This window comes from Scylla paramamosain, chromosome 4 (genome assembly GCF_035594125.1).
Source record: "Scylla paramamosain isolate STU-SP2022 chromosome 4, ASM3559412v1, whole genome shotgun sequence".
NCBI lineage: Eukaryota > Metazoa > Arthropoda > Malacostraca > Decapoda > Portunidae > Scylla > Scylla paramamosain.
In genome coordinates, this window is record NC_087154.1 from 10,025,001 (window position 1) to 10,032,500 (window position 7,500).

Consider the following 7,500-nt stretch of genomic DNA (forward strand, 5'->3'; position numbering starts at 1 on the left):
TTTGGGGAGAAAGCAATGATCAAAAAAGTATATTTGCACAACTTTATACGCGTGAAGGAAGACGGCTGGGAATATAAAAATTCTTTAAAAAAATAAAGGCCCCGTAAGTTGCCGCTGTGTCCTGAAGAGTAAAGCAGTAATAAATGATTTTCAGGTTGATTTAGTTTCAGTTTTGTCCAAGAACTCTCCTAGTGAAATTCACTAACTAGTCTAGTTGTGCGCACACACACACACTAAAAAAATAAATAAATAAATAGTATTATGATGAAGTAGGAAAGATTAAAGCCATCACTCGCAGAAACCAGGGGAGTCATGGTAAACTATCTAAAATTTTAAACACAGTAAAAGAATCGATACGGGAAAAAAAAAAGATAAATGAGTTAAAGAGAGAGAGAGAGAGAGAGAGAGAGAGAGAGAGAGAGAGAGAGAGAGAGTGAGACGCGCTTACCTATTCTGTTTCGCTTACTGGCTCACTGTTTCGTTTAGTATCTCACAGTTTCATTCGTTGCTCTAATAGATCTCTGAACACATCTTTATTGATATGAATATTTATCTTATTTTATTCCCTTTTTCTATACCACCTTATTCTTAAGCCTTTCACTGTTATTTGATACGTTTCCTTAATCACAAACCCCTCTGAAGCCATTTCTTATTGTTTTCATAACCAACTCAGATCATAACAGTGGCTAAATTTTTCATAATCTACTCCTTTCAGTCCTTTTTCTTTTATATAAGTCCTCTGAAAGATTTTGCATAGTGCCTTTAGTGTTGTTCATTGTTACATATCGCTGTGAAAGTTAAGCTAAAGTGCAAAGATTAGTTACCAGCAGTAGGCACCTGCCGAAACGATAATCACTCAGTGAGGTCTAAATCGCTGGATCAGGGGGTGCTATGAACCTATCATTAAAACCAGCTGTGACCTCACTGAGCGTCTCCATTTGTGTCTCACAACACAAGGGGGCAGTCACAGCCTGCCCTCTAAAGACAACTCTCTTCCTCGAAACAAAAACTATAAACACCTAATTACACACACACACCGTTCACTAAAAATTTAAATTTATCATGGCGACTCATTATCATGGCGACCAACCTCGGAGTCCCCATCTGGAGAGGAGACCACAAATGTCCCCAGGTCGGACATCTCTTCTGGTATCGATCCTAATCTTGACACCCCCTCAACTTTTTCTTCATTAACTTCTGCAACATTCGCGGTCTTAGATCAAATTTTCAATCAGTAGAACACCACCTCTCCTCTACTAAACCTTATCTTCATTTCCTCACTGAAACACGGGTATATGAGGCAACATACCGTACATAGCCCCTTTTCTGTTCCCTCCTACTTTCTCTATCCTCATTTTCAATCCAGAGCTGGATGTTGCGTCTATGTGCGCAACGACTTAACCTTCTCTCGTGCCCACGCTCTTGAATCTTCTGAGTTTTCCACCATCTGGCTACGACTACAGAGTCACTCTCAAACTAAATTTATTTGTGCTGTATACCTCTCACCTTAATCCTCTGGCTATAAGAAATTCTTTGACTTCTTAACTTCCAAAGTGGAGCACATTCTGAATCTCTTCCGTTTTGCGGAGATCTCCATTCTTGGAGACTTCAATCTTCACCACCAGCTTTGGCTTTCCTTTCCCTTCACTGACCATCCTGGTGAACTAGCCTTCAACTTTGACGACCTAGAGCAATTGGTGCAACACCCTACTCGTATTCCGGACCATCTTGGAGATACGCCCAACATTCTTGAACTTTTCCTAACCGAAACTCCTCCCTCTCCTCCACCTTCTGACTATTTCATGCTACCTATTGAAATCCTTCGCAATGATTCTTTCCATGCCCTCGCTGGCCTAAACCCTCAGAAGGCTTATGGACCTGATGGGGTCCCTTCTATTGTTTCTCCGAAACTGTGCCTCCGTGCGTGCACCTTGCCTAGTCAGACTCTTTTAGCTCTATTTGTCAACATCTACCTTTCCTTCTTACTGGAAGTTTGCCTACATTCAGCCTGTCCCTGAAAAGGGTGACCGTTCTAATCCCTCAAACTATCGTTCTTTTGCTTTAATTTCCTGCCTATCTAAAGTTTTTTTTAATCTATCCTCAACAGGAAGATTCTTAAACATCTATCATTTGACAACCTTCTTTCTGATCGCCAGCATCGGTTCCGTCAAGACCGCTCTACTGGTGATCTGGCTTACTTACCTTACTGAGTCTTGGTCATCCTCTTTTAGAGATTTTGGTGAAACTTACTTTTACTGTTGCCTTAGACATATCTAAAGCTTTTGATAGAGTCTGGCACAAAGCTTTGATATCCAAACTACCCTCCTACGGTTTTTATTCCTTCTCTCTGTAACTTCATCTCAAGTTTCCTTTCTGACCGTTCTGCCGCTGCTGTGGTAGACAGTCACTGTTCTTCTCCTAAATCTATTAACAGTGGTGTTCCTCAGGGTTCTGTCCTGTCACCCACTTTCTTTTTATTATTCATCAATGATCTTCTAAACCAAACTTCTTGTCCTATCTACTCCTACGCTGATAATACCACCCTGCACTTTTCCACGTCTTTTCATAGACGTCTAACCCTTCAGGAAGTAAACAATTCACGCATGGAAGCCACAGAACGCCTGACTTCTGGTCTCTCTAAAATTTGATTGGGCCAGAGCAAAATTGGTATTGTTCAATGCCTCAAAAACTCAGTTCCTTCATCTATCAACTCGACACAACCTTCCAGACCACTATCCTCACTTCTTCAATGACACTCAACTGTTCCCCTCTTCTACACTGAACATCATCGGTTTGTTATTTACTTATAATCTAAACTGGAAACCTCACATTTCATCTCTAGCTAAAACAGCTTCTATGAAATTAGGTGCTCTGAGACGTCTCTGCCATTTTTCTTACCCTTCCAGCTGCTAACTCTGTACAGGGGCCTTATCCGTTCATGTATGGAGTATGCTTCACATGTCTGGGTGGGGGGTGTTCCACTCATACCACTCTTCTAGACAGGGTGGAATGAAAAGCTTTTCGTCTTATCACCTCTCCTCTAACTGACTGTCTTTAGCCTCTTTCTCATCGCCGCAATGTTGCATCTCTTGCTATCTTCTACCGCTATTTTCATGGTAACTGCTTTTCTGATCTTGCTAACTGTATGCCTCCTCTTCTTCCGCGGCCTCGCTGTTCAAGACTTTCTTTCTCTCACCCCTATTCTGTCCACCTCTGTTAACCAGTATTCGCAATCATTCACTCATTTTCTGGTAAATCATTTATTCTTTCTCTGATAAAGTCTGGAACTCTGCCTGCTTCAGTATCTCCACCTTCCTATGACTTGAACTCCTTCAAGATGGAGGTTTTTAAGAAACTAATCCTTCAATTTTTGATTACCGCTCTGGACCCTATTCGGGGACCGGCATCTCAATGGGCCTTTATATATATATATATATATATATATATATCTATATATATATATATATATATATATATATATATATATATATATATATATATAGATATATATATATATATATATATATATATATATATATATATATATAATATATTTTTTTTTTTTTTAGATTTTGTTTTTCGTTGCCCTTGGCCGGTGTCCCTCTTACATAAAAAAAAAAAAAAAAAAACAACTCCCATCTCTTCCAAACCACTTAATTCAGATTGGCAGGTGCTGGATGGGCCCGGTACTAGCTCCTCACTCCCACACATGTTTATTCCCCAGGTAGACAGGTAGATAGGGAGGCAATAGCTTGGTAGATAAAGGCCCTGCAGCTCCATACCTTCACACCTGTTCATTCCAGAGGTAGACAGACAGGTGATACATAGGTAGATGGAAATTGTTCTGCCTACTATCTCTCTCTCTCTCTCTCTCTCTCTCTCTCTCTCTCTCTCTCTCTCCTCTCTCTCTTCTCTCTCTCTCTCTCTCTCTCTCTCTCTCTCTCTCTCTCTCTCTTGTAATGTCTATCTATTAATTTGTATTTATCAATTTATTTATTTATTTGTGTTTTTTTCTTTATTTACGTGACCTTGTAAAAAAATGATCAACTTAATTTGCATTTATCCTTATATTGACTTAATATTCTATGTATATATCTTATCTATCCATTTATCTATCTGCAATATTTTATGTATATATCGTATCTATCCATTTATCTATCTGCCCGTCTGTCTTGTGTCTAAATGTGTATTCGCCCGTCTATCTCCGTGTTCTCTGTGGCTCTTCTTTTATGCATTTTTTTTTTCTATGTAAGGCGGGCACTGGCCTAGGGCAACGAAAACAACGGAAAAAAAGGTCCAATAAGGTACCAGTCCCTCAAAAAAGGTCAAAAGGCTCACCGAAAATTGGAGTATAAGTGTCTGGAAACTTCCCTCTTGAAAGAATTATTGACTCTATAGATTTTATTGATTTCTACTTCTCCCCATCTTAAGTATCAGTGAATTACATCGTTTTTATGTATGCAGCTACTTATCTTGTGTGTGTGTGTGTGTGTGTGTGTGTGTGTGTGTGTGTGTGTGTGTGTGTGTGTGTGTGTGTGTGTGTGTGTGTTAGTCTTCTTGTGTCTTTCTATAAACTTATAACTTATGTTTGGGCAATGTCAAATTAAATCAAGAGTGGCTTGGTTTCGTACACTTGGGCCTTCCACGTGTCAGTTCGCCTCAGTAGTGTTTCGGGGGTGTTGTGTGTCTTAGTACTCAGTTGCGCCGCCAGGGGACGTGAATGTGTGTGTCCAGGGCCTTATCTCTCTCTCTCTCTCTCTCTCTCTCTCTCTCTCTCTCTCCTCTCTCTCTCTCTCTCTCTCTCTCTCTTTTGTCCGTACCTTGCCTTCCCGTTCCATCGCCTTTCCATTTCCTCTTTCTCTTCTTCTCTTCCCAAATCTTTTTCCCTTATCTCTTACATCCTATCTTTGTTTTCTCTCGTCCTTCTCTCTCTTTTCCCATTCCAGCCCCTTCCCTTCCCTTCCCTTGCCCTCTCATCCCTTCCTTTCCCTTCCCATCCAATCCTTCCATTTCCCTTCTCTTCATATTCCGTCCCTTTCTCTTCCTTCTCTTTCCTTCCCTTCCCTTCCCTTCCCTTCCCTTCCCTTCCCTTCCCTTCCTGTCTCTTCTCCTCCCCTTCTCGCGTCCCTTCACAAATATACATACGGGGAGAGACACAGTATAGAAATGCGAGGCGGGAGAGGAAGGGGAGCCGCCTGTCAGGAAGGGGCCGAGAGTGTGAAATCCTGGCGGTGGTACAATGATAAGAGCCCCTCTCTCATGATGCTGACAGGGGAGGGGCGGCCCGGGAAGGAATGAAAGGCAAGATGCATGACATGTATGAGCGTTGCAGGCACCCCACGTGGAAAAAGTTGGTGCCTAAAGGTGATGGGAAGGTACATAACGCACATATACTCGTATACTACATGTAGCTTACACCTCGAAGAAAAGGAAGATGCATGACTCCGTGGTGATGTAGACGCAACTTTTTTCGTTTATTTTTTTTGTTTATTTATTTATTTATTTGTTTGTTTGTTTGTTTGCAAGGGTGAATGGTGTAGACGTGATTGTGGTTCTTATACCTATGCATTTTATTTTTTTTTTTTTTGGGGGGGGGACTAAATTATAATACGAACATGTCTTTTTTTTCATTTTTTTTTTTCTCTTATGCGCTGAAGACCGAAAAGTGATGTATATAATATGATTTTTCCTGTACACTGAATTGAATGCGGGAAGAGAAAGAGAGCGTTTGCAGTGGAAGGAAAGGGAAAGGAAAGGAAAATAAAGGAAACATAAGAAAAAGGAAAGCGATATGGTAGATAAGATAAAAAAAGAAAATGAATGAGGATTTTAAACATGACTTTTATTCACTTTTTTATTCATCCATTTATTTATTTATTTATTTATTTATTTTTATGCAGGAGTGAATGGTGTAGACGTGACTGGTTTTTATGTCTGTGCATTTTTTAAGGGTAGGACATAATACGAGCATGATTCTTTTCGTTTTTTTTTTTTTTCTTCTTTTTTTATGCACTGAAGACCGAATAGTGATGTAGATAATATGATTTTTCTTGTACATTGAACTGAATGCGGGAAGGGGAGGGAAGGAGAACGATTGCATTGGAAGGAAAGAGAAAGGAAAAGAAAAAGTGAGAAGAGGGAAGGGTTGCGTTAGGTAAGGTAAAGATGTTAATAAACAAATGGGAGGGCACGGAATAAGAAAGAAAGTGCACCATAGGGGAGAGAGAGAGAGAGAGAGAGAGAGAGAGAGAGAGAGAGAGAGAGAGAGAGAGAGAGAGAGAGAGAGAGAGAGCAAGCTTTATACCTCTCAGACTCTGAATCAAGTGAGTAAAAGTTTGGAAAGTCTTGAAACACTTCGATCACGTCTTGAATCGTGAAGTTCGTAAAACTGAACACATTTCGTTTGCTGTGTTATGATCTGAGGGCGATGCATCTGGGGCTGTGTAACTTCAGGCTGCGCTCACTAAAGAACACAAAGAAAAATTTACTAACTGCGCACCATTTCCCTTCCCCCCGACATGGCTACAGACTATATCCTCATCTTTATTCCGTCCACCTCCCTAATGCAAGAGTTAACCAGTATCCTCATTTCTTCATCCTCTCTGCACAAAACTATATACTCATTCCCATTTTTTTACCCGCATTCTGTCCATCTCACTAATGCAAGAGTTAACCAGTACCTTCACTCCATCCTCCTGTTTACCCATTCCTATCTCTCGTCCATATTCTGTCCATCTCACTAATGCAAGAGTTAACTAACATCTTCACTCCTTCATCTTTCCTGCCTAAGACCATATACTCATTTTCATCCTTATTCTGTTCATCTTAGTAATGTCAGAGTTAACCAATATCTTCATACCGTCATCCCTTTCGCTGGTAGGTTCTGTAACTCTGCTTCAGTTTTTTTCCTCCTTCCTTTGACTTAAACTGTTATAAAAAGAGGAATACCAAAATACCTGAGAAATTAAAGTGTCTCATTTTTCAGGAAACATTCTCTGTAACTTTTATTTTTTATTTATTTATTTATTTATTTTTTGGGGGGAGCGGCAAATTGCGTGTGCTTTTTTTTTTTCTTTATATTTTGTGCGGGAAGACGAAAAGATAGAAAACATCAGCAGACCTTCTATGTTTTTGCCCTTACTGAGGTTGTTTGTGGTAACGAGTAACTGTATGTATGTATGTATGTATGTATGTATGTATGTATGTATGTATGTATGTGTGTGTGTGTGTGTGTGTATACGAGCATATTCTTTCACCTTGCATTGTACGTTATTTTGTAGTGTTGGTTGTTCCTCTTACATAAAAATAAAGACAAAGACATGTATTTAACTACAGGCACGTTAATCGACACTGCACACCTAAAAATCGCAGGAATACTACAAACCTTAATAAACAACAACAACAACAACAATAACCAAACCTATAGGATCTAAGTATAGACAGCATTATTACAAACACAATTTGAATTATAATATGTAAATGAAAACGGAAACAAATAAG

At 39.7% G+C, this 7,500-nt stretch overlaps 1 protein-coding gene and 1 long non-coding RNA gene across 15 annotated transcripts in view; one reads left to right on the forward strand and one right to left on the reverse strand.

Moving 5' to 3' along the window:
• The window catches only part of LOC135099713 (uncharacterized), a 208,343-nt gene that overhangs the window by 71,343 nt on the left and 129,500 nt on the right, over positions 1 to 7,500 (forward strand). The gene's annotated exons all lie outside the window — the stretch shown is intronic.
• Positions 1 to 7,500, reverse strand: part of LOC135099716 (uncharacterized) — a 107,332-nt gene that overhangs the window by 6,580 nt on the left and 93,252 nt on the right. The window lies entirely within an intron of this gene.